This window comes from Bos indicus, chromosome 2 (genome assembly GCF_029378745.1).
Source record: "Bos indicus isolate NIAB-ARS_2022 breed Sahiwal x Tharparkar chromosome 2, NIAB-ARS_B.indTharparkar_mat_pri_1.0, whole genome shotgun sequence".
NCBI lineage: Eukaryota > Metazoa > Chordata > Mammalia > Artiodactyla > Bovidae > Bos > Bos indicus.
Window position 1 is genome coordinate 127132535 of NC_091761.1, and position 25312 is coordinate 127157846.

At 48.3% G+C, this 25312-nt stretch overlaps 1 protein-coding gene and 1 non-coding gene across 2 annotated transcripts in view; one reads left to right on the top strand and one right to left on the bottom strand.

Annotated features, from left to right (window-relative positions):
• MAN1C1 (mannosidase alpha class 1C member 1) overlaps window positions 1-25312 on the bottom strand; it is a 154519-nt gene that overhangs the window by 105482 nt on the left and 23725 nt on the right. The gene's annotated exons all lie outside the window — the stretch shown is intronic.
• On the top strand, window positions 5087-5159 carry TRNAG-CCC (transfer RNA glycine (anticodon CCC)). Its single transcript has one exon. It is a non-coding gene; the product is annotated as a tRNA-Gly (tRNA).

Sequence of the window (25312 nt, forward strand, 5' to 3'; positions counted from 1 at the left end):
CTGAGGTCCAGAAAGCTCTCCCACATCCTGCCCAGGGTGGGATTCAGATTTGAGTAGCTTCAGAAATCTCCCGCCATCTGCAGCTGTTCTAAGGCACCATGGCTGAGAATGTGAGTCCTGGAGGCAGACAGACCTCTGTTATTCAGTGTGGTCCAGGGACCAGCAGTGGGGCAAATCTGGGGAGCATGTTAGGAATGCAGCATCTTGGGGCCCATCCCAGACCGGCTGAACCAAAGCCAGCATTTAACAAGATCTCCAGGTGATCCACTTTCTTCAATTTCAGTCTGAATTTGCCAATAAGGAGTTCATGATCTAAGCCACAGTCAGCTCCTGGTCTTGTTTTTGCTGACTGTATAGAGCTTCTCCATCTTTGGCTGCAAAGAATATAATCAATCTGATTTTGATGTCGACCATCTGGTGATGTCCATGTGAAGAGACTTCTCTTGTATTGTTGGAAGAGGGTGTTTGCTATGACCAGTGCATTCTCTTGGCAGAACTCTATTAGCCTTTGCCCTGCTTCATTCTGTACTCCAAGGCCAAATTTGCCTGTTACTCCAGGTGTTTCCTGACTTCCTACTTTTGCATTCCAGCCCCCTCTAATGAAAAGGATCCAGTCCCCTATAATGAAAAGGACATCTTTTTTGGCTGTTAGTTCTGGAAGGTCTTGTAGGTCTTCATAGAACTGTTCAACTTCAGCTTCTTCAGTGTTATTGGTCAGGGCATAGACTTGAATTACCATGATATTGAATGGTTTGCCTTGGAAATGAAGAGAGATCATTCTGTCGTTTTTGAGACTGCATCCAAGTACTGCATTTTGGACTCTTTTGTTGCCTATGATGGCTACTCCATTTCTTCTAAGGGATTCCTGCCCACAGTAGTAGATATAATGGTCATCTGAGTTAAATTCACCCATTCCAGTCCATCTTAGTTCGCTGATTCCTAGAATGTCGATGTTCACTCTGTCATCTCCTGTTTGACCACTTCCAATTTGCTTTGATTCATGGACTTAACATCCCAGGCTCCTATGCAATATTGCTCTTTACAGCATCGAACCTTGCTTCCATCACCAGTCCCATCCACAACTGGGTGTTGTTTTTGCTTTGGCTCCATCCCTTCATTCTTTCTGGAGTTATTTCTCCACTGATCTCCAGTAGCATACTGGGGACCTACCAACCTGGGGAGTTCATCTTTCAGTGTCCTATCTTTTTGCCTTTTCATACTGTTCTTGGGGTTCTCAAGGCAAGAATACTGAAGTGGTTTGCCATTCCCTTCTCTAGTGGACCACATTCTGTCAGACCTCTCCACCATGACCCATCCATCTTGGGTGACCGCACATGGCATGGCTTAGTTTCATTGAGTTAGACAAGGTCCCATCACTTCATGGCAAACAGATGGGGAAAAAGTGGCAACAGTGGCTGACTTTATTTTTCTGGGCTTCAAAATCACTGCAGATGGTGATTGCAGCCATGAAATTAAAAGATGCTTACTCCTTGGAAGGAAAGTTATGACCAACCTAGACAGCATATTGAAAAGCAGAGACATTAATTTGTCAACAAAGGTCTGTCTAGTCAAGGCTATGGTTTTTCCAGTGGTCATGGATGGATGTGAGAGTTGGACTATAAAGAAACCTGAGTGCCAAAGAATTGATGCTTTTGATCTGTGGTGTTGAAGAAGACTCTTGCGAGTCCCTTGGACTGCAAGGAGATCCAACCAGTCCATCCTAAAGGAGATCAGTCCTAGGTGTTCATTGGAAGGACTGATGTTGAAGCTGAGACTCCAATAATTAGGCCACCTGATGTGAAGAGCTGACTCATCTGGAAAGACCCAGATGCTGGGAAAGATTGAGGGCAGGAGGAGAAGGGGACGACAGAGGATGAGATGGTTGGATGGCATCACCGACTCAGTGGACATGGGTTTGGATGAACTCCGGGAGTTGGTGATGTACAGGGAGGCCTGGCATGCTGCGGTTCATGGGGTTGCAAAGACTTGGACACGACTGAGCAACTGAACTGAACTGAACCAGGTGATCCAAATGCACATTAAAATTTGAGAAGCTGTTCTAGGGCTCTGCCACCTACTGGCTGTGTGGTCTTGAGTGAATGACTTGACCTCTCTGAGTCTCAGTTTCCTCATCTGTAAAAGGACAGAACATTTAATCCTTATGATGACCCTGGGAGTAAATAAGATAACACACACAGAGTGCTTAGCACAGCAGCTGGTACATAATACGTGCTCAGTCAAAAGCAGCCATAGGATGACTGCTCCCTTTTAATCTATCTACCACGTCTCTCTCCATTCACTTCTCTCCGCACCACCTCTTGAATCTATGTCCCTCCCAGCCCTCTGGGGGACTCCTGCAGCAGCCTCCAAACTGGCCTAGAGGATCCTCTTTGGCCTCTTACACAGTGATTATTCAAAGTGCAAATGTATTCACATCTCTACTCCACCCCCCACTCACACTTCAGGATTTCCAACACTCCCTGTGAGGCCCACAGGTGGAGCAAGAGTGGGTGAGACACTTCCCTACGCACATGTGCGCTCTTGGTGCAGGGTCTGCAGGCAGACAAAAGATGCTCATGGAGAAGGTCACAGAGACTCTGAGCTCTGCCACTGCACTGGGGTTGGCTACCCAACTGTACAGTGTAGGGTCCTCCCCACTCTAGTCTATCAAAGACGGGGCATCAGGGTGGAGGCAGGAGATGGGGACAAGGATGACTGACAACCGGAAAGACCGCAGCACATCTGTGAGGGAAATTCCAAGGGGAAATCATTCAACGAGGCCATTTGGAAGAAACTGAGTATAAAAACCACCCATGTGCAGCTAGCTCTACCATTTCCACTGTGCTTTGCCTTTCTGATTTGAGTCTTACGATCCCGTGGGTGAGGCAGGGTGGGTGTCATCATCACTCTCATTCTACAGAAAAAGAAACTACACTTACACACACACGCATGTGCCAAGCACCATGATAAGGGCGCTTGTACCTACTAGAACATATAGTTCTTGCCACAGTTCTGAGAGGCCTTCTCAAGGGGGAGCTAAGGCATGGAGGATAAGAGCCTGGCTTTGGGTCCCAGATTTCCCTAGCTGTGTGCCTTTAGACAAGACACTTAACCTCACTGTGCCTCAGTGATCTCATTTGTTTAAAGACAATGATACTGTTATATTATGCTTAATATATATATATGTTAAGTGGGTCATCAGTGTTTCACATATATGTCAATTCTTTTAATCTTCACACTAATTTTATAAGTTTCAGTTCAGTTCAGTTGCTCAGTCGTGTCCGACTCTTTGCGACCCCATGAATTGCAGCACGCCAGGCCTCCCTGTCCACCACCATCTCCCAGAGTTCACTCAAACTCACGTCCATCAAGTTGGTGATGCCATCCAGCCATCTCATCCTCTGTCGTCCCCTTCTCCTCCTGCCCTCAATCCCTCCCAGCATCAGAGTCTTTTCCAATGAGTCAACTCTTCACATGAGGTGGCCAAAGTACTGGAGTTTCAGCTTTAGCATCATTCCTTACAAAGAAATCCCAGGGCTGATCTCCTTCAGAATGGACTGGCTGGATCTCCTTGTAGTCCAAGGGACTCTCAAGAGTCTTCTCCAACACCACAGTTCAAAAGCATCAATTCTTCGGCACTCAGCTTTCTTCACAGTCCAACTCTCACATCCATACATGACCACAGGAAAAACCATAGCCTTGACTAGACGAACCTTTGTTGACAAAGTAATGTCTCTGCTTTTGAATATGCTATCTAGGTTGGTCATAACTTTCCTTCCAAGGAGTAAGCGTCTTTTAATTTCATGGCTGCAATCACCATCTGCAGTGATTTTGAAGCCCAAAAAAATAAAGTCTGACACTGTTTCCACTGTTTCCCCATCTATTTCCCATGAAGTGATGGGACCGGATGCCATGATCTTCGTTTTCTGAATGTTGAGCTTTAAGCCAACTTTTTCACTCTCCACTTTCACTTTCATCAAGAGGCTTTTGAGTTCCTCTTCACTTTCTGCCTTAAGGTTAGTATATCATTACTCCCATTCTCATATGAGGAAACTGAGGCACAGGCCCAAGTGTCACATCAAGTAAGTGGCAGAGCCAGGATTCAAACCCAGACCGTCTACACTCTTGGTCACAATACCCTCTGCCTCTCACGTGCGGTGCTTAGTCGCTCAGTCGTGTCCGACTCTTTGCGACTCCACGGACCACAGTCTGCCAGGTTCTTCTGCCCATGAAACTCTCCAGGCAAGAACACTGGAGGGGGTTGCCATGCCCTCCTCCAGGGCATCTTCCCAACCCAGGTCTCCCGCATTGTAAATGGATTCTTTACTGACTGAGCCATCACGGAAGCCCGAGAATACTGGAGTGGGTAGCCTATGCCTTCTCCAGGCAATCTTTCCAACCCAAGAATCGAACTGGGGTCTCCTGCATTACAGATGGATTCTTTACCAGCTGAGCTACCAGGGCAGCCCATGCCTCTCACAGAATGGAGTGATTACCATGCCTGCCTCCAACGGGGCTGTAAGGATTGCAGTCGTCCCTTGGTAGCCAGGACCTCCCGCAGATATCAATATCCACAGATGCTCCAACCCCTTATGTAAAATGACTTGGTACAGTTGGTCCTCCTTATCTTCGGGTTCTGTATCCATGGATTCACCAACCTCAGACTGAATTTCAGTTGGTCAAATCCATATGGAAAACCCATGGATACGGAGGGCCGACTGTAATTACAAGGCTAGGCATTCAGCACAGCTCCCCGCAGAGAGAAAACCCTGCTGTGAGTGGCAGCACTGGTGGCTGCAACCATGGGCTCCACATTCATTATCTTTCCAAGACTGGAAAAGGCAGCACTGTACATCTGAAACCTCCGAGTCCTCTGGAGTCTCCTTCAACTCCACACCTCATGTTCACTCTCCAGCAAGTCTGTCAACGATCTCTCTCATTCTCTCTTTCCCAGCTGCCTCCCAGCCTACCACTGCCCCTTAACCTCAGCACAGTCTCCCTGCATTCTTTCTTGGCCCTGCTCCTGCATCCTTGGTCTATATATCCACCAGAGTAAGCCCTTTAAAAATGCAAGCCATTAGGGACTTCCCTGGTGGTCCAGTGGCTAAGACTCTGTGCTCCCAATGCAGGGAGCCCAGGTTCAATCCCTGGTCAGGGAACTAGATCCCATGTGCTGCAACCAAGAGTTTTCAAGCTGTAACTAAAAAAAAAAAAAGTAAAGATACTATGTACCACAACTAACACCTGGTGCTGCCAAATAAATAAAAGAAGAAAATCATTTTAAATTGAATAAAAATAAAAATTGTTGTTGTTTTAGTTCAGTTGCTCAGTCATGTCCGACTTTCTGCGACCCCATGGACTATAGCACACCAGGCTTCCAAGCCATTAAATGTCGTTTGTGTGTAAGAGCTTCCAAGAGCTTTCCAAGGCAACATGCTTGAACGGCTTGTCTCTGATCACTTCCCAGGCCCCTTCCATTCTCCAAGTTTCAGCCTTTGGATAATATCTCAAATACATACAACACCTTCCCACCTAGGTCTGGCAGAATAATGGCCCCCCGAAGGTGACCATGTCCTAATCCCTTGAACTTTTGAGTATGTATGGTAAAATGGAACTAAGTTTTCGGATAGAATTAAGATTAGTAATCAGCTGATCTTGAGAGGGGGACATTACCTTGGGTTATCCAGGTAAGCCCAGTGGATTCATGCGGTCCTTAGAAGTGACAGAGGGAGGCAAGAGCGTCAACATGGTGAGATGTGAAAAGGACTCCACTGGCTATCGCTGGCTTTGAGGATGGAGGAAGGGGCCATAAGCCAACGAATCTAGGGAACCTCCAGGAGCTGGAAAAGGCCAGGGAATGGATTTTCCCCTGGAGCCTCCAGAGAGGAATGCAACCTGGCCAACACCTTGATTCTAGCCCAGAAAGCCACTCCTGTTAGACTTCTGATCTCCAGAAGCATAAAAAAGTAAATTTGTGGTTTTAAGTCATTAAACTTGTGTAATTTGTGACTACAACAATAGGAAACTAATATACTACTTCAGCGCCTTAGCATTTCCCAATGAAAACTGAATGAACAAGCCCCGCTCAGCCTCCAAACCACTTTCCACCCCATCACAGCCCTTTTTCTGCAAAAGGAATTCTAAGGTTCTGGAGCATAGTACCCGCATTCTGGAATTCACTGTCCTACAGCCTCCTGTCTTCCATCCGTGACAGTGCTGCAGACTTCTGCAGGATAATGATTTCTTTCATGTCTGCCTCCCCTGCCCTTGAACTGTGGCCTATTCACCAACGCAGCCTCAACCTCCTAGCACGAGGCTGTCCCAACAGAGGAAGTCAACAAAGCACATTTGTAATAATAATGGCTGCAAGTGTTACCTCTGTTATCCAGAGGTGGACACGCACTGAGCCCTGAGCCGGGGCGGAGCCCTGGGCTAAGCCTTTCAGAAGCACTTCATCCTACACCAACCCTGCAGGGTGGGTTACCATTGTTCTCCCTATTTTATAGGGTGAAGGAAGCAGCTGAGCCCTGAAGGGTTAACTGACTTGCCCAAGGATGCAGAACAAACAGAGGCAGGGCCAGGCAATGGATCCAAGAAGACCGCTTGGGAATCTGCACACTTAATCACAACAGCACACTGCTTCCCTCTCTACAGCCTTCCCAGGCAAGATGAGCGTCTCCTGTTCCCAACATTTGGGACCCTGTCGCTAGAGTTGGACAGACTGAGCGACTTCCTTTTCACTTTTCACTTTCATGCATTGGAGAAGGAAATGGCAACCCACTCCAGTGTTCTTGCCTCTAGAATCCCAGGGATGGGGGAACCTGATGGGCTGCTGACTATGGGGTCGCACAGAGTCAGACAAGACTGAAGCGACTTAGCAGCAGCAGCAGCTGGCAAGTGGCAGAGCCACTGTTTGAAGCTGGGGTCTGACTGATTCAAAAGGCTGTGTCCCTTTCCATCTCACCAGGCTGCTTCACTGTCCAATGAGCGAATGAACAAAACATCAACCCAGCACCTCTGGATGGCATGTGGCACACAGAATCAAAATGAGGACTGGCTGCTAACTAGTGCCACACGGCCCATCCTGAGGACTGTTTCTTTTTGAAAACAAGCACCGTCCAAATTTCTAGTTCCCGAAGGCTCAGTCTGCTAAAAGGGAGGGGATGACCTGCTTTAAAGCTGCCCCAACAGAGGCTGCGGCCTCTGGAAACGTGAGAGAGGCAGAACCAGTTCTTGGTCTAAATGTTAAGAATTTTTAAAAAGAAAGAGGAAAAAAACAGGTTTATGTGAAAACAAGGAACATACCAAAGGGAGCTGTAGAGAGATCGTGACGGAAATGCAGAGAGAAGTCATCTCTGTTGCCAGGTTGTTTAGGGAGGTAATGCCATTTGAAATCTGGAAGATAAGCCTTGAAAACCAGTTTCTAAAGGCTGTTAGTGGCACCTCTGTGACAGCAAGGGGCCTCGGTGACCTGTTTCAGGGTCTTTGGGGTGTGCATGGAGACCTTCAGCCTCGGATGAGAACAAAAGACTTCAGGAGAACAGCAGTCTTGTTTTCCAGGCAGTGCTGCCATCTCTTGAGGAACCAGGTCTGAGTACAGAACCCTTAGGACCCCATCCTTGACTCCTGCATCTAGAACCATGTGAGACTGCCTACATTTACAGTGGTTCTCCTTGGAGCCAAAAAAGGATTAGTACTATTTCCCCTGGAGATACCATTCCTAGACACAAGAAGGAGGCTTGAGGACCACTGGACACTCTTAGATAGTAAAGGGCCCTGTTTGTTGTCTGGTAAAATTGTTTTAATCAAGGCTTGGAGAATGAGCCAGTATTTATTGAGCACCTCCCTGTACCAGCCCCTTTGCCAGAAGTTACCATATACTTTATCTCATGTAATCCTCCACTGCTATTCTGGGAAGCAGGTTAATACCTGCCCATTTTACAGAATAGAAAACTCAGGCTCACAGAGGTTTGGCAACTATTCCAAGGGCACACAGCCAATAAGTGGAGGGTTTGGATTCAAACCTAGGTCTGATTCCAATCTTTGCCTCTTCCTGTTCCTGTCTCAACCTCCCTTCACCTTTATTTAAAAAAATGTGTACTGAGCATTTTACTAATGTACCCCATGTTCTGGTACATGCAGCAGTGAAGAAGACAGGCAAGGTTCCCACCTTTATGGCCTGGATACCCTAGTGTAGGGAGATGGACAATAAGAAGGAGACAGATAAGCAAGGTAATTCTGAATAGTGATAAGCACTGTGGAGAAAAATCAAGCAAGGGATTGGGGGAGAGGATGATTGAATGAGTGGAGGTGGCCGAGGAAGGTCTCCAGACGATAATTGAGCTGAGATCTTAATTAGTATCCAAAAAAAACCCACCAAATTCCTCCTGTTTCCCGCGTGTAGCCTGCGACATGCATTTGACTTTTCTCTTTATCCCCTCTAGTCCCCCATCAGCAGAGATTCCAAAGTACATACTTTCATTTTTGGGCTAGAATGCCTTGTGAAACCCACTGATAAGGTTACCTGTTCACACCAGGAGAGAGAATTTCAAAGTGGTAAACAGACCTGCTCAGCCTTACAAACACCATATAAAGACAGGTCCTGGGGCTCATTTGTCCTACGAAGCCAAGGAGCTGCCACCCCATAAGCACTCCTTGAGTCTGCATTAATCAGACAGCTCGAAGAAGGTTTCCTTTTCATTTTTCTAGGTCTGTGACGATGGATGATGTGTGGCGGCACTTCTGGATCCATAATCAGGGGGTGGTGGTGTTTTCTCACTCCTACAAGACTAAACTTCGTGGGACATTTAGGATATCTTCCTTGACAGTGCTGAGCTAAAGTGCTGTGTTCTTGAAAGGATGATTGCAGCCCTATTATAAAAGATAACCTAATCACACGGGAGAGAGTAAAACATCAAGCAATTTGATTTCAAAACCCTGAAATAGAAGACCAAAGAATAATTAACTACGAAAACCAGAAGGCTCTAATCTTGATGAACTAGTGGGACGACCAGGAAAGACAGAAAACTTAGATCTTCGAGCTTCACAGATCCTTGAATGGTTTGAGTGATCAGAATCAGGGCTCCCGCAGGCTTTCAGTTGGCTTGTGTGTGAGCTTTCTCCTCCCACTCCCTCAAGTCCCCACCCCTCCACGCACACTTTCAAGTAACCAAGTGTGCCTGCCCCAGCTCTGCCGTTCTGGCTTCTAGTAAGAAAGAGAAGACTTGCTCTCAGCGGCCCCCAGATCTGGGCTTCCTGCTAGGGCCTGTACACCTGCTGAAGGGAGGTGGCAGTTCCCACAGAGCCGGCAAAACAGACCCTTTCACAGAAAGGAGACAAATGGGCTGACGGCCAGTGACAGGTGATTTGATAAAACCTTCACAAGATTCCTCTTCCCTGTATTTGCTGTTGAGGCACAGCTACGGGTGACGGTGGCTCATGGGGGCTCTTTCATAAATCTCAAAGACAGGCCCTTTTAGACGCTGCCTACAAAGGAAAGCCCTTGGTGAGACTTCTGTCACTGACAGCCATATATTCTGTATAAAGGAGAAAACCGTCATGTTTTCCCAATTTTGAGCACAGTGGCTGAGAAAAAAAAAAAAAACATCACCTAAAACGATCTCAGTTCAGCTGGCAGGCTTGGGCCCAGGGTGAGGGTGGGGCCAGGGTCAGGGTCTTCTCCAGCTGCTGTTAATAAAACCACAACCCAGTCTTGGGTGCCTTTTCTAGGAAGGGTGGCTTCGACTCAACATGCTGGCCCAAGAAACTGCTCTTTCTGTTTTTCTTTTTCTGAGCAAGAGGAGAAGGAAATTCTCCTTAGTTTCACCATGGAGTTGGTATTACATTTGTGGACCCGAGAAAGATGTGACAACCATTCACTCTCAGATCTGGCTCTGGGCCTGGTTGGTACCACTTAAAATGAAGAGATGAGCCTCATTAGCTGGGATTCAACAGGCCCCTCGTGGATGAGAAGTCACTGAGTGAGAAAGCTTCATTCAAGGGTGAGGAAAGGGGGTCAAGGATGGAAATGACGCACAGGAGAAAATGAAAATGCATGAAGTTTCCTGAGTGATTTGCTGTGGCTATTTAAACCATTTAAAAGTCTAAACCCTCTTGAGGTCAGGGAAAGAACCAGTGGAAAATCAAAGGTACGTTTTAAAATGCAAAGCATCTCTAAACAGCTATTTGATTAGGTTTTTATCCAACTAGACTATGATAATTAGCAAATGCCTGGGAGATGAGATTTAAATATGCCAATCAGCCCATCTCAAGAGTTTAGCGTGAACAATGTAGAATTTAATTATCCTTAAGCGATCACCACTTTGGCGGGGTTACAGCCTTAACTAGAGATCTGAAACCCAAAAGATGACCTCGCCTCATGCCTGGAGCAGCTGCTTTCCCACTTAAAAAAAAGAGCAATCCCAGGTGTTATCTGAAAATTCCACCAGTGTGACCTTTAAAGAGAATGATTTGGAATTCTTCTGGTGATAACTCTGCCACCATTTCTCCCGCTAATGGGGCAGTTTCAGAAGCAGCAGGGTGGTGGAGATAACTGACTTCACGGAGGTGCAATCAGACTCTACCTGCGATACCTAAATTGCCACTTTCCCCATCAGTGACCATTTCTTAGGTTGAAACTCATCAAAAGCTTAAAGATTCACAACTTCTGGCTTCTCATGCAGTCAGATGGGACATGCAAAATGGGACCTGAACTAGAGATTGACCTATAATGGGATTGAACATAACTTGAAAGAGAGGAAAGCGCAGTTAACTGTTGAGGAGCGCTTTTCTGTCTTGCTACCCGGGAATGTGGCATCATGAACTCTGGTTAAATGAAGTCTTTTCAATGACTCAGGCTCTCGTCACAATGGGTCCATTTTTCACCCCACAGACTGGGCTTGACTATCTCTCAAAATAGCTTTTTAGAATATTGTGATTGCAAAATGGCTAAGAGCAAGGAAGCTTTCACTTCTTCAGCCCGTAACTATAGAAACATGCATGTCTTGGGCACAAAGGGACATTACCAGGCAACATGACAAAAATGAATAGTATCAATAACCATCCCACAGTATCTCAGCTTTTGTAATTATAGATGACTGCAAGTACAACAGATCCCGACACAAACGGGTATAATGGAGACGTGATCATTTCTCTGCTTCTCTGTCACCAACTCTCCTCCTGTCTACACGTGGCCCTGCACTTGCATGGACTGGAGAGGTCTCTAATTAACCACCTGCCAGTGTCACTGGCCATAACTCTAACTGGGCCAGCACTTTCTTGCCCAAGTTCTCACAAGTGATAATTAAATCCCCCAGCCTCACTTATGAGGTCTGCTCACAACTGAGCAGATCATACATACACTAGCATGTCTACCAGTGACAGATTCTCCAAGTACCCCTGGCTGGCGTCTGGGCCGCCAGCACTCTAATCATGAGATAAGTATCTCCTTATGTGAGCACCTTGAGTCACAGCCTCTGCCCCGGGAGCCTTCACCTTTTCTTTTAATGGAACAATGTTTTGCAATTTCAGCTCCATCTATCAGGTGCCTCTTATTGTCTACTAATAGAGTTTACAGAATCCTATTCCCTGTCTAGGGCCAGGGCCAAGAAATCTTCTGTCGTTTCTGTAAGTCCAAGAACATTGCAGATGGACTATAAACTGAATTTGAACTTGGTCCACCATTGGCTGCCGACCTCAGAATGTGACAGCAAGGGTTTTAATTCATAATTAGATGTTGACTAGACAAATTACCTGCCAATGGTACCTTTGCCTACTGCATCGCACAGGAGAATAATGTTCAGTGTGGGGATACATGGAAAGAGAGAGCTCTCCTGGGAAGCAATGTTTTGCAAAAATCTATTTCCTTGACAACTGTTTTCCAAGCAAAAGCTAGTACTGCAGATTTTCCCCCCAATGATTTTAAACTATTCTGGTGTCTAAAAATCAACATTGTCAAATGACCTAATGTGAAAAATAGGGATTTAAATAAAAGAAAAAAAAATTTTTTTTAATTCTAAAGTTGAACATTTTAAAAGGTAGGGATTCACATGTACCATAAGATTTGGGGAAGAAAGGGTGGTAATGAGCAGAACACGGGCAGTATTTAGTGGTAACCACACTAGGAATCAGTGACATCGGTGATCATGGAGAAGAATGTGGAGGACAAACGGGCTGCCATGCTGGGCCCCTCTATCCAGAATTGGAGGACTAACCTAGTCTCTATGAGGAATACAGCCTAGACCCCTTCTAAGGTTTAAGGAAACTCCAGAAACAAACCCATCAGCCTCAGGTCTAAGTTAAGTTCCTTAAAATTACACAATCTCTGATTTTCTGGGGCTTCCCTGGTGGCTGAGACACTAAAGAATCTGCCTGCAATGCAAGACACTGGGGTTTGATCCTTGGGTCAGGAAGATTCCCCTAGAGAAAGAAGTAGCAACCCACTCCAATATTCTTGCCTGGAAAATGGACAGGGGGACAGAAGAGCCTAGAGGACCACAGTCCACGGGGTTGCAAAGAACTGGACACAACTAAGGGACTAACCTTAAAATTAAAACTATTATTTAGCTTATATGCAGAGTGCATCATGAGAAACTCTGGGCTGGAGGAAGCACGAGCTGGAATCAAGATTGCCAGGAGAAATCTCAATAACCTCAGATATGCAGATGACACCACCCTTATCGGAGAAAGTGAATAAGTACTAAAGAGCCTCTTGATGAAAGTGAAAGAAGAGAGTGAAAAAGTTGGCTTAAAGCTCAACATTCAGAAAACGAAGATCATGGCATCCGGTCCCATCACTTCATGGCAAATAGATGGGGAAACAGTGGAAACAGTGGCTGACTTTATTTTTCTGGGCTCCAAAATCACTGCAGATGGTGATTGCAGTCATGAAATTAAAAGATGCTTACTCCTTGGAAGGAAAGTTATGACCAACTGCTGCTGCTAAGTCACTTAAGTTGTGTCCAACTCTGTGTGACCCCATAGACGGCAGCCCACCAGGCTCCCCCATCCCTGGGATTCTCCAGGCAAGAACACTGGAGTGGGTTGCCATTTCCTCCTCCAATGCATGAAAGTGAAAAGTGAAAGTGAAGTCGCTCAGTCGTGTCTGACTCTTAGCAACCCCATGGACTGCAGCCAACCAGGCTCCTCCATCCATGGGGTTTTCCAGGCAAGAGTACTGGAGTGGGGTGCCATTGCCTTCTCCGTATGACCAACCTAGACAGCATATTAAAAAGCAGAGACATTACTTTGTCCACAAAGGTCCGTCTAGTCAAGGCTATGGTTTTTCCAGTGGTCATGTATGGATGTGAGAGTTGGACTGTAAAAAAAGCTGAGTGCTGAAGAATTAATGCTTTTGAACTGTGGTGTTGGAGAAGACTCTTGATACTCTTGGACTGCAAGGAGATCCAACCAGTCCATCCTAAAGGAGATCACTCCTAGGTGTTCACTGGAAGGACTGATGTTGAAGCTGAGACTCCAGTACTTTGGCCACCTGATGTGAAGAGCTGACTCATTTGAAAAGACCCTGATGCTGGGAAAGATTGAGGGCAGGAGGAGAAGGGGATGACAGAGGATGAGATGGTTGGATGGAATCACTGACTCAATGGACATGGGTTTGGGTGGACTCCGGGAGTTGGTGATGGACAGGGATGCCTGGCATGCAGCAGTTCACAGGGGTTGCAGAGTTGACTGAGCAACTGAACTGAACTGAAGAGACAAACACTTTCACCGATTTTCTGAGACAGGCCCAATTTCTACCCCATTATCAGACAACATGTCAGACACCATGTTATAAGTTTTTATTTGGAAAATGATCTTATGGAACGGTGGCCTTCCAGTTATGGGCAGAACCACACTCCCAGAGCCAGGACAGGTCAGTGATATGGAGAACACTACCATTCTCTGCTCAAGCTGACCCTCTACCCTGACGACATCAATGAAATTTTTAGCTTGACTCTACACAGGTTATGGCAAATCAGGACAGTTTTTAACATACCCACCTACTTATTCAATCCTATTATCTCCACACGAAGGCCTGAATGTCAAGAACTGTATGAGCTATTGGGGCCGCAGAGGGACAGGACTGGCCTACAGTGGGGAATCTTACTTTTTAAAGCAGGGTTCTTGATTTGAAATGGAAGCTTGTGAACTCCTTGAAACAACATAAAACTGTGTTCATGTGTGTGTGTGTGTGTGTGTGTGTGTGTGCGCGCGCACATGCCAGGGGCATTATGGGGAGGAAGGTTTACAGTATTTATCAGATTAGCATAGAGGTCTGTGACCTACGAAAGATTAAAGAAAGTGAAAGTGAAGTCGCTCAGTCGTGTCCAACTCTTTGTGACCCCACAGACTGTAGCCTACCAGGCTCCTCCATCCATGGGATTTTCCAGGCAAGAGTACTGGAGTGGGTTGCCATTGCCTTCTCCAGGGGATCTTCCTGACCCAGGAATCGAGCCCGGGTCTCCTGCATTATAGGCTTACGATTTACGGTCTGAGCCACCAGGGAAGTCAAGAAAGGTTAAGAATCACATAAAAGTTATAATGCAAATTGCTGTTTTCTGTCATAGATGTCTCTCCAGAGGCATAAGAAAACATAAGAAAAAGCTATGCCATGGAGGTAAAGTTTGGGCAGGACCTTGACAAATGCAAGCGTTTGGCTTCACGTGCAGCAAGTGGAAGAAGGAAGGCTTCCTTCTTTCAGCTCAAGCCACTCCCTCCAGATGCCCTCTGGGCCTCTCACCTGCATGAATCTCCCTCCTCCAAGCTTATTCCCCCCTCCATTCACTTATTCAACAAGTTCTTTCTGATTGCCTTCTGATGCCAGGCCCCATGAGCAAAACAGACATGGGTGCCTGCTTGCCTGCCCTCCTAGAGTTGACATTCCTATGAGAGAGACAAGACATCCATCAAACACGCACTCAGATACTTAATTACTGCAAAATGAGATCAATGCTAAGTAGGGGGAGAACAGAGAAAGAACCAACTGGATGGCCGTGGGTGGGGGGGCCTGATTCCAGAAAGAGGAAGAAGGCTTGGGGTGGGGGCTGGGTGGGGAGGCATTCTGACCGCTGTGCTCACTGGCCATCGATCTGGATTATAAACTGCCCCACAAGTTTGAAAATCCCTTAAGGGGAGAGGCCTCGGATCACAGGCTTGGCAGCTCACAGAGCTTGCGAGCACCTGGCTGGGTAGGCATTTGTATTTGCTGAACAAACAGAGGTGTGAATCAGCAGGCTATCCTGTGATATTTCTTATATTAAATATTTTAAGCCCTTTCAGGTGCAAAGGTCTCATTTTAGATCTCCTTCATTCCCGAAGCACAGAGAACAGCTAACCATTCTTGAGGCAGGGAGGATGTATCCCATTTTCACAAACTTCAAAGAAACTGATTTTGCTTCCCTCTTCCTGGCTCCGTCCCAAAAGCTGCTTCAATATTCAATCTCCGGCCTTCATTCAAGTTCCAAGCCTTTCCCGCATGACTCTGCTCAGATTCTGTCCTCCTCGAGCTGAGGCTCGTTCCCAGCAGCTCAAAGTTGAAAGACAGGACCGGCATGGAGGCAGAGCTCACCCTGGGTAAAGGAGATGAAGACTCAGAGAGGGCGCTTTCGTGCCTTGAAGGAGGTAAGGGTCTGAAAATGGAGTTATTCTGTCGATTGCCGGTTTTGTTCACCGCCGTGTGTCTGGCGTCTGGCACACAGTACACAATATGTATTTGTTAATGAGCCAGTGAATGAAAGGGGACTGAAGCATGCCAGTCAAAGGTGGGGAGCTGGTGGAACACTAGGACCAACAGCAAACCCCGCGATGTGCTGACACGAGGTGTAGTTCCCACACAAGCACTGGTCAATCCTTTTGTTTACCTTAAATAGTAAGACAAAAATGAAATAAAAGCACACCAGAATTTCATTTGCTTGTCAGTGATATGAGTGGGTTCTCTGCTGAATTTCTGGTAGCAGTAGTTTTTGAAAGCCAGAAAAATGTTAATTTTCAACTCCTCCCGCTTTTTACAATACATGTTTAACGCCTACTCTGCACTATTAACATTTTCTCCACCACTTTCTTAAGTCTAGATAATCATCAAAACAATAAATACAACCCTGATTTATAGGGTTGGCTAATTTCTGTGGTGTAAATATTCCCATACCAAACCTATGATGGGTAGACATAAACAGTAGCACACCATTATATACAGACACAATAGACATAGGTAACCTCAAGAGGTTATCTATTTATTATAGATAAATAATAAAAAGTGGAGTAAGTTAGGGGGTAATGAGATTTCAGTATTTGCTACCTTTGCTTTTAGTATAATTTCTTTAATTGTAAACTTATATATTTAAAAATAATGGCTATTTTAACAATCAGCTCACAAAACTTCTGAAAATTTAACAATGGCTCTCATGACTCAGCTCCAGCACATCACTGGGCACATCCCACTGGCAGACCTAGCCCTGCTTTGGGGTCACAGGAGATCGAGCGTCAATGGACTCACCCAGGACCATGCAATCAGAAAAGCTAGAAAGCCGCTGTATCAGTGTTCATACAACATGTGACTTTTATGATTAAAGAAAAGGATTTCTTCCGAACTACATTTCAGGATTTAGGGTTTCTGAAAGCCGAGCCCCAGCATCCCCTCCCCCTAAGGAAGAAGGGTATATGCCAGGCTATTCCCCAGCGGGGCTGGTGCTGCCTTTTGGAGGGCTGGAGAAGGACATAACCAGCTCTGCGCTTTTTAGGTTGTGGGCACAACCTGTAGAAAACTGTAGCCTGAGGGCCAAATCAGAAGTTCCCCAAGTCAGCCAGGTGAGAGGGATTCTAGATCTGGGGCGGGGTTGGGAGGATGGAGCCAGGGGAGCTACAGAGGTTGAACCACAAGCCGAGCTGGCTCCATGGGGCACAAGGAGGGGAAAATGGCCCAGGAGACAGCGATCTAGAACAAAGGGGCCCTGACTTGGCAGGCTGCCCAGGTGCCATCTCAGCAACAAGACAAACCCCCCAGCCCTGTCGACTCGGAGGCTCCGAGTCACTCTCGCGTCCCAGCTGGGTGCATGTGTGTGACACCAGGCGTAGTCAGGCAAGCAGGTGACTCCACACCTAAGTCCTCTGGCAGACGATGGGAATGAATAAGCACCCTCAGCTCTACAACGGCTCTTGCCCTTCCTAACGCATCTCCCCTGAGCCTTAGGCTCAGGAGCGAGGTGGGGTGTGCAGGGGAGATGGGGTCCCTCTCAAATAATAGTCGAGCTGAGATTTTGGGGACATGGGAAACCCTAACTATGGTGGGGTGGGGATGGGGGTTGGGATAAGGGTGGGAGAGAGAAAATGGCGAGAACACGACTCATGACCCCAAAGTCCTGCTCACTCTACTGTTTGCTACACCCTCCTGGACAAGGCCCTACCCACGAGTCTCAGTTTCCTCATCTGGAAAGAAGAGACCACTTTTGAGGACTGTTTTATTTTAAAAAGTTGTAAAAGCTCACTTATTGGCCGCACCACATCTTAGTTGCAGCACGTGGCGTCTCTGGTCTTCGCTGCAGCGCGCGGGATCTTTTGTTGCAGCATGAGAACTCTTAGTTGTAGCGTGTGGGAGCCAGTCCCCTGACCAGGGATCGAACCCAGGCCCCCTGCACTGGGAGTGCGGTCTCAGTCACTGAACTACCAGGGAAGTCCCTTGAAGACTATTTTAAAGACTATAAAAGAGAAAGAAGAAACGCTATATGACAGCAAATGGACTAAGCAGATGGGACAGGACATCAGGAGGCAGGCTGGGTCGAGGGGGGCAGGGACAGTGAGTTGTCTCCGTACCAGGCTCATTCCAATCCCGGGACCACTGCTCTTCATTCCCAGGAAGCTGCCAGCCCCCTCTGCACTCATGCCAGACTCGTAGAGTCTATAGTTTGTGCATTTTACGATCATGGGCAAAATGGAATAACCAAGGCTCCCTCTCTGGTTCTGCCATTTTCTAGCTGTGTGAGTCTGGGCCTGTCACCTAACATCTCTGAGCCTCAGCTTCCTCAACTATAACACAAGGAGAGCCATCTCTGTCGGCTAGAACCATGGTGGAGATTAACAACCAATGGGAAAGGCCCACTTCCTGGCAGTAGTTACTGAGTTTTGGTTTTGATCGACTGACATCGGCTGGGCCACCGAGAGTGAGACCAGGTGTTCTTGCAGAGCAGGGCATGTGGTCTTGCTTAGACCGATCAAGGCCCGGGGGCAGGGGAAGTGGCATGGGAACAGAGAAGAGCACAAAAGGGGCCTGGCTGTACATGCTCCTTAAGTGGGTGAGTCCTCAAAGTGGGCAGGTGTCCAGGTGGCAGGCCAGGCTCTGTGTGTGGCCATCCTTCCATCCAGAGGCAGGCCACAGCCTAGGGTTCAATTCCTTCAACCACACTACAGGACAGGTGACTTGGGGTGCAAGTTACATGGGGTTCTTACTCTATAGTAAGGATGACATATGATGGGAAGGCACTGGTAGCCACCAGTTACTTACTGAGGCCAAAGCCCCTGTGGGGAACAGGGCCTAACACGAGGTCACCAACTTCCCCGGTCCTGCCTTCTCATTTCTCTATGGCTCCTGCTGTATCAATCTCTTTTTTGTGTGTTTGTCAAAGGGCAGCCCCCAGAGCTCCCCAATGGGACATAAATAGAACTGATGTACAACAAGCTACTATATTCTCAGCACTGGGAGTGGAAGGCCCTTAGTCTTAAAGTGACAGATGAGCAGGAAATTATTTCTTGCTGAAGAATAATGAAGACCATAAATTGCTGTGTGTATGGATGATTCACTAGAAGGTAAGCATCTCCCACTGAAAAAGAAAGGTGCCACCACTTCAAGCCTCAGGGCCCAATTTCACCACTTCGTTCCTCCACTTCCAGCAACCCTACCCACCCCCTTCCTCTGCCCTCATAGCCCTTGTCCCTCCTCCTCAGCCTCTGGACAGACGCACGTGTGGAGGGCCACTTTCTCCGTCAAAAAGTTCCTTCACTCCTAGGAAAGGCTTTCTGGACACAGAACTGTTCCCTGGGTGATGGTGAGCATGGCCATGACGGGCTCTTGTTTTGAAGGTTGAAGGCCCTGGGATCCATCTTCTGACCAGATCCCACACGAGACCTTTCCTGTGCCTGGTTATGACCCAGGCTGCTCTATCACTCCCGCTCTCTCTCCTCTGGCACTCCCGCCTGATCAAGGGACCTAAACAGCAAGATGCCAGTGTGGCTGTGATCAAACACGTGTCTTCATTTTCCGCTTCTAACAGCAGCTTCAGAGGAATCACTACAATTAAGCAGATACAAGCACAGCCTGACGTACAGCAGAGAAACACACACGAATTCCCCGCACTAAGTAGAGACCTGAAGAAATTTAACACACAGGCTTATTTATTTCAAATACAAAGTTGACCCCGCAGACCTGAGGAACGGGTTTCAGCTAATACTTTGCCAAAGCACAGCTACAACGAGATCGCTCATCCTGGAGGAGGTGCCAGATGGACCTGTAGCTGTATGATGAAATGATGTCTTTTAAAAGGACAGGATCATTCCAACCTATGACCACCCCGCCCCCCCCCCCCCCCCCGCCCACATTGGGTTTGTAGCCTAACCGGTTTCATCACCCCACCACCCCTAGAAGAGAAAGCAGCTCCTGGGGATCCCCAGTCCAGGCCCTGGACTGTTCTCCCACCCCACAGGGGAGCTATCTCACACTGCCAGGTTCAAGGATAAGATTTTTTTTTCTTGAAGTCAAACTGCAGCAGGAGAACTGAGATTTTGGTGAGACTGAATTTCTTTCTGTTGTCTTATTAACCACTGAAACGGTCCCTGAGGGAAAATTGGCATTTTCCAGAGGGTTTTAAACAAGGAAGAGATTTCAACCAATAGACTGGAAGTCAGCACTCCTGATCTGAAGCTGACAGCAGAACCGAGCAGAGAAACCAGGAGTTGAAAAGGGGTGTGGGAGGGAGAGCCTGCCTTCGAACCAGCCTCATGCTGCCCCACACATCAATCACCTCTGTCCCCAAGGGCTGGGGAAAGAGCCAGAGAAGAGTCTTCTGTTGGTATTTGTCAAACTCAGCTCACTCCCATGAAGCCAAGGAAAGAGATTTAAACTATGCGTGTCGGTCGATTCTGTGTAACGAAACCAGGCATCTGGTATTTTGAGAGCCTCTGAGAATCATGATGACGAGGCGAGGAGAGGGGGTCATTTCTTCAGCTCATTCTCACCTTTCAGAAGGGGTGATTTTAGCCCTGGAGGAGCAGGAATCAAGCACATGTTGCCTAAGTTCCATGAAATCCAGGATCTGAGCAAGAGGCTGCAAGCCGGAAGCAGACTCCAAGACCCAGTCTGGGCCCCCATTTCTGAGATGAAATTCGGACCTGGAGAAGTTAAAAGCCTTGCCCAAGATCCTATGGTAAATGAATCTCTTAATCCGTGACCTTTGGGGATGAAATAGGCTGGAACCCTCAATCAGAGACAGGCTCTGAGTTTTCTTTTCATTTTAAGACAGCCTAGTTCACAAGATGGTTTATTTCAAACCAATAAGGCCTAGCTTTGTTTTAAGCCACTTCAATGATCAGAGGACAGCATGTGTTCCAGTGAACTCCACGGCACTTTGGAACCATAGAAAATTTACAGCCTACACGTGAGAAGATTACATCCCCTGGCATTAGCTGTCAAGTCAGGCTTCCCAATGTGGCCACACACAGATTAAAGCAGAAAACTCACGGCGCATAAAGAAAGGACAATAATTTGCAGGAGAGAAGAACTGCTTTGGCACCAGCACAGTCCTGGGACCTGGGACCTGGGACCTGGGACCTGGGAAGCACCCCATGGGATGGTGCTTCCTTAACTCAGAGCCTAGATTCAGCCCAGCAGTGCCCCTCCAAATACAAGTCAGAACCACTTTCCTTTTACAAAGCCTATCCCTCTGGAAAGAGTCAGGTGCCTTGTGAATCTGTACAGCAGCCTGGGGTCCCTTAAGACAAGAAGCTCTATACCAGATGAGATGTCTCTGACAGATCATCATCTGGAAAGGCAACCTCCAGGATCCCTGAGTACAGGAAGGGAAACTAAGGCTCGGGGGGTTTAATTTATCCATGGGTGCACAACCCATCAATAAGAGAAAATTATTCCATCTGGGGCTGGGGGATGGAAAGGAATGGAGGACTCGGGCCAAGGCTGCTGAAGGCTGCTGCTCAACAATCCTCAGAGCTCCCAGGGTTCTCTCTCTGTCCAGCCAGAAATAGATCAGGGTTTCTCAACCTTGGCATGACTGACATTTTGGGCTGGATACTTCTCTGTTGCGGGAGACTGTTCTATACAGTGTTGACATTTATCAACATCCCTGGCCTCTACCCACTGGACGCCAACAGCATTCCCAGTTACAACATCTAAAAACGTCTCCAGACAGTGCCAAAGGTTCGGGGAGGTGGAGCAAAACTACCCCAGTTGAGAAGCACTGGAAGAGATGGACAACAGGTTTCAGAGAGAGAGAGAGAGCAGTTCCCCAGTACTGTCCTCCCAAACATGCATCCAGTCCCATCACTTCATGGAAAATAGATGGGGAAACAGTGGATAACTTTTTTTGGGGCTCCAAAATCACTGCAGATAGTGACTGTAGCCATGAAATAAAAACATGCTTACTCCTTGGAAGGAAAGTTATGACCAACCTAGATAGCATACTAAAAAGCCAGCAAAGGTCCGTCTAGTCAAAGCTATGGTTTTTGCAGTAGTCATGTATGGATGTGAGAGTTGGACTATAAAGAAAGCTGAGGGCTGAAGAATTGATGCTTTTGAACTGTGGTGTTGAGGAAGACTCTTGAGAGTCCCTTGGACTGCAAGGAGATCCAGCCAGTCCATCCTAAAGGAGATCAGTCCTGGGTGTTCATTGAAAGGACTGATGCTGAAGCTGAAACTCCAATACTTTGGCCACCTGATGCAAAGAGTTGTCTCATTGGAAAAAACCCTAATGCTGGGAAGGATTGGGAGCAAGAGGAGAAGGGGACAACAGAGGATGAGATGGCTGGATGGCATCACCAACTCAATGGACATGGGTTTGGGTAGACTCTGGGAGTTGGTGATGGACAGGGAGGCCTGGCGTGCTGCGATTCATGGGGTCACAAAGAGTCGGACACGACTGAGCGACTGAACTGAACTGATGCTGGGAAAGACTGAAGGTGGAAGGAGAAGAGGACGGCAGAGGATGAGATGGTTGGATGGCATCACCGACTCAATGGACATGAGTTTGGGTGAACTCCGGGAGTTGGTGATGGACCAGGAGGCCTGGTGTGCTGCAGTCCATGGGGTCACAAAGAGTTGGACGACTGAGCGACTGAACTGAATTGAAACATGCCTCACCTCCTGTGCCCTAGAAAAGAGCCTGGTCACTCAGCCAATTTCCTGTAGGAGCCAGACTAGAGGAACACTGAGGCCAGCCACGGCACTCTGGTCCTGGAGAAAGCAGCTTAAGACCAATACCCACTCTGACATGGCCCCTCGGCTCAGACATTGGCAACTACTGGAAACTCAGGGAGTCCATGGAGCTCCCCACCTGGACTGCAGCCGGGGCAGGGTGACAGACATCTAATTAGCAGGCAACTGGATGAGCTGTGCACAGCAGCCACACTGCAGCACAAAAAGATGGCATCCTGTAAGTCCCTCGCAGAGCTGGGGCCGTGACAAGCAGGGCTGGGGGAATATTCAGGGGTCTCAGCAGAGGAGATGCAGTAGGAAGCTAAGATTGATGTGCCAGGAACTCTGCTAAGCACTTGATATAGTCTCCAACCCTGAGGACGGTCCCATTGTACAGAAGAGGAAACAGAGGCAGTCGTTCAGCACCTTGCTTTGAGGCCCCTGTTGGTGGGAGGGCAGCCAAGCTCTGCTCAGGACCAAGCCACCCTCACGCAGTGCGCCTCGCAAGGCTCTGGTCCCAGCTCGCAAGACCCGTCGTCGAGCCAGAGGAAAACACGGTCTGACTCGAGGGCCTGCAGCAGGCTTCAGTCTCTGCTAAACAGCCTTGAGCCAAGTGCTGCCAGCGGCTCGGCCCCATGCCTGAGCGGGTGCTGGGGGCCTTCCAGCCCGGGGAGCGGGAACGGCGGACGCCAGCTGGAACAGAACCTGAGAACACATTAGCAGAGTCTCACTTCCCAGGAGAACGCCACTCCGCCACGCTGAGCAGACTTCTTTGGCAGCAAGAAGGACTCACAGAGTCCCGGTGTCACTCAGAGGAGCCCTTTGTTTCCCAACAGCAACCCGGGAAGGCGGCAGTGGCCCTCCGGTGGGAGTCGGGGAGGTCTCTGCTGGGAACTGCTCAGTCCTTCCAGCCCCGTAATAAGGTGCAAGTTCCGCAGGGCAGAGCCGGGGGTACGGGGTCTCCCAGGGTCTTCAGGGTCAGCTAGGCAGACTCTTAGGAGCCAGGAGCTGCTATGAAGGGGCTGACATGCTGAAGGACAGGGAAGCCTGGCATGCTGCAGTTCACGGGGTTGCACAGAGTCGGACACGACTGAGTGACTAAACAACGGCAACATTGGAAAGATAGAGCATCTGGCTCCGGGTGGCCAGTGCTGGGGAGCGAGACCGGCTGTCTGGGTCTGCGGAGCACTCAGCGATCCCAGCTCAGGCTGGCCTCCACCACTGCAGGCGGATGGCAGGGTCTCGCCCCCTGCCCCTCCCCCTACTGCTAACACGCCTCAGATGGAACAAGACCATCGCTTTTCTAAATCCCACCACTCAGGAGGGGAGGACACTGGAGATAAGCCTCCTAAACCCCGAGGCAGAGATTCTCCCCACAGGGCACCTCCTCCTTTCTTTCCAACAGCTGAACTCGGGTCCTGGCTGGGGTGGGGATCAGAATGCCCTCTAGCAGGCCAGAGCTGGACGCAGCGGAGCGACTATTATTCACTCACTCACTTGCTAACAGGCCAGAGGACCGTCTGCGGTTAAAGGACAAGTGGGTTAATTCTGTGAGGCCTGCTCAGCGACAAGAGGCAGAAGGGCACGCGTTAGTCTCTCCCTGCAGAGAGCATCTGCCTTGAAGAAACGGAGCTTCTTTCGCCCTGGGTCACAGCCCCAGACACAGAAGAGACGGACACTGCCTGCCCTGAGGAGTCTTGGCTGCAGAGCTGAGTGTGGGTGTCCTTCCCACCTGCCAGGAGGTGGCTCACAAATGCCAAGGGCAGAATGGGGACAGAGGTCTGTCCACTTCTGCTACTTGCCGGGCAACGGGCAGCCAAGAGCAACCCTCCCGGCCTCCAAACAAGGCAGTGAGCTGGGACAGAGGATTAAAGCACAGCTGAACAGCCAAGCGACCTCAGGGTCCAGGCCTGGAAGAACCAAGAACCCTCTTGCCTCTCAAGCTGGCCCGTTTGTCTTTCCGACCAGCTGGGCCTGATTACAAAAGGAACCTCGGCAAGGGTAGGCCTGCAGGTCCCCCTCTGGGACAGGAGAAAGGATGGGATCGGGTTTCTAACCAACACTTCAGAACCCAGTGGTGGCTAGCCCCGGTTCTTGGCGTCCACTGATTTCTAGAATGTTTGCTCTTAGTCGGTGGACCCCTGTCAAGTGTTCAGCAGGTGGGATCTCTCCAGAACCAAGCTTCCCTCCCCAGCTCCTGCTGTGATCATTTCCTCCCTTTCTCCCAAGCCAAGCTCCTCCAGTTCTCCTTTGAGGGGTTCTTATTTACTCAATGGACAAGAGAAGAAAATAACTTTAAAAATAAACCCAGCTAAGAGCAATACAGCCTGCCTTTAGCCTTTGCCATAATACTGATTTGAAACAGGAGAGCCAGGTTGTCTGAGTGAGAATTACAGGGTGTGTGGATTAGGGAGGCAACCAAGCCTTCTTTATTTCTCTTCTGTAAGGACTAAATTGATATTTACGTGCACAGGCCAAGAGGAAAACAGGGCAACCAGCTCTCCTAACAGCCATTTATACATCCAAGTGTGGTAGATTTATCAGAGTCTAAAATGGCAGAAAGAGAACTCAGGATGTGAAATGTCAGAGATGAGTTCTGTGTTGTGCTGAAGAGAGTATCCTGTGGGTAGAAGGCCCTGTCCTTTGCTCGAGGAGAGAGGTGGTTAGGCCACAGAGTCAAGAGAAAAATGTCTGACCTGGTCTCTCTCAGAACTCTAGTACTGCCCCCAGACTAGCTCAGAACCAGCTCAGAAGCAGCTACACAGAAGCAGCCTGGAGCTGTGGTTGTCGCCGAGGCTGACGGGTTTCTTGGAGCCTCGGCATGGCGAGCACCAGGCACTGATTTGGGAACAAAAGGCTCCAGACTCCTACAGAGTTCCTCATTAGATCCTTCAGCTCTGGGTCAAA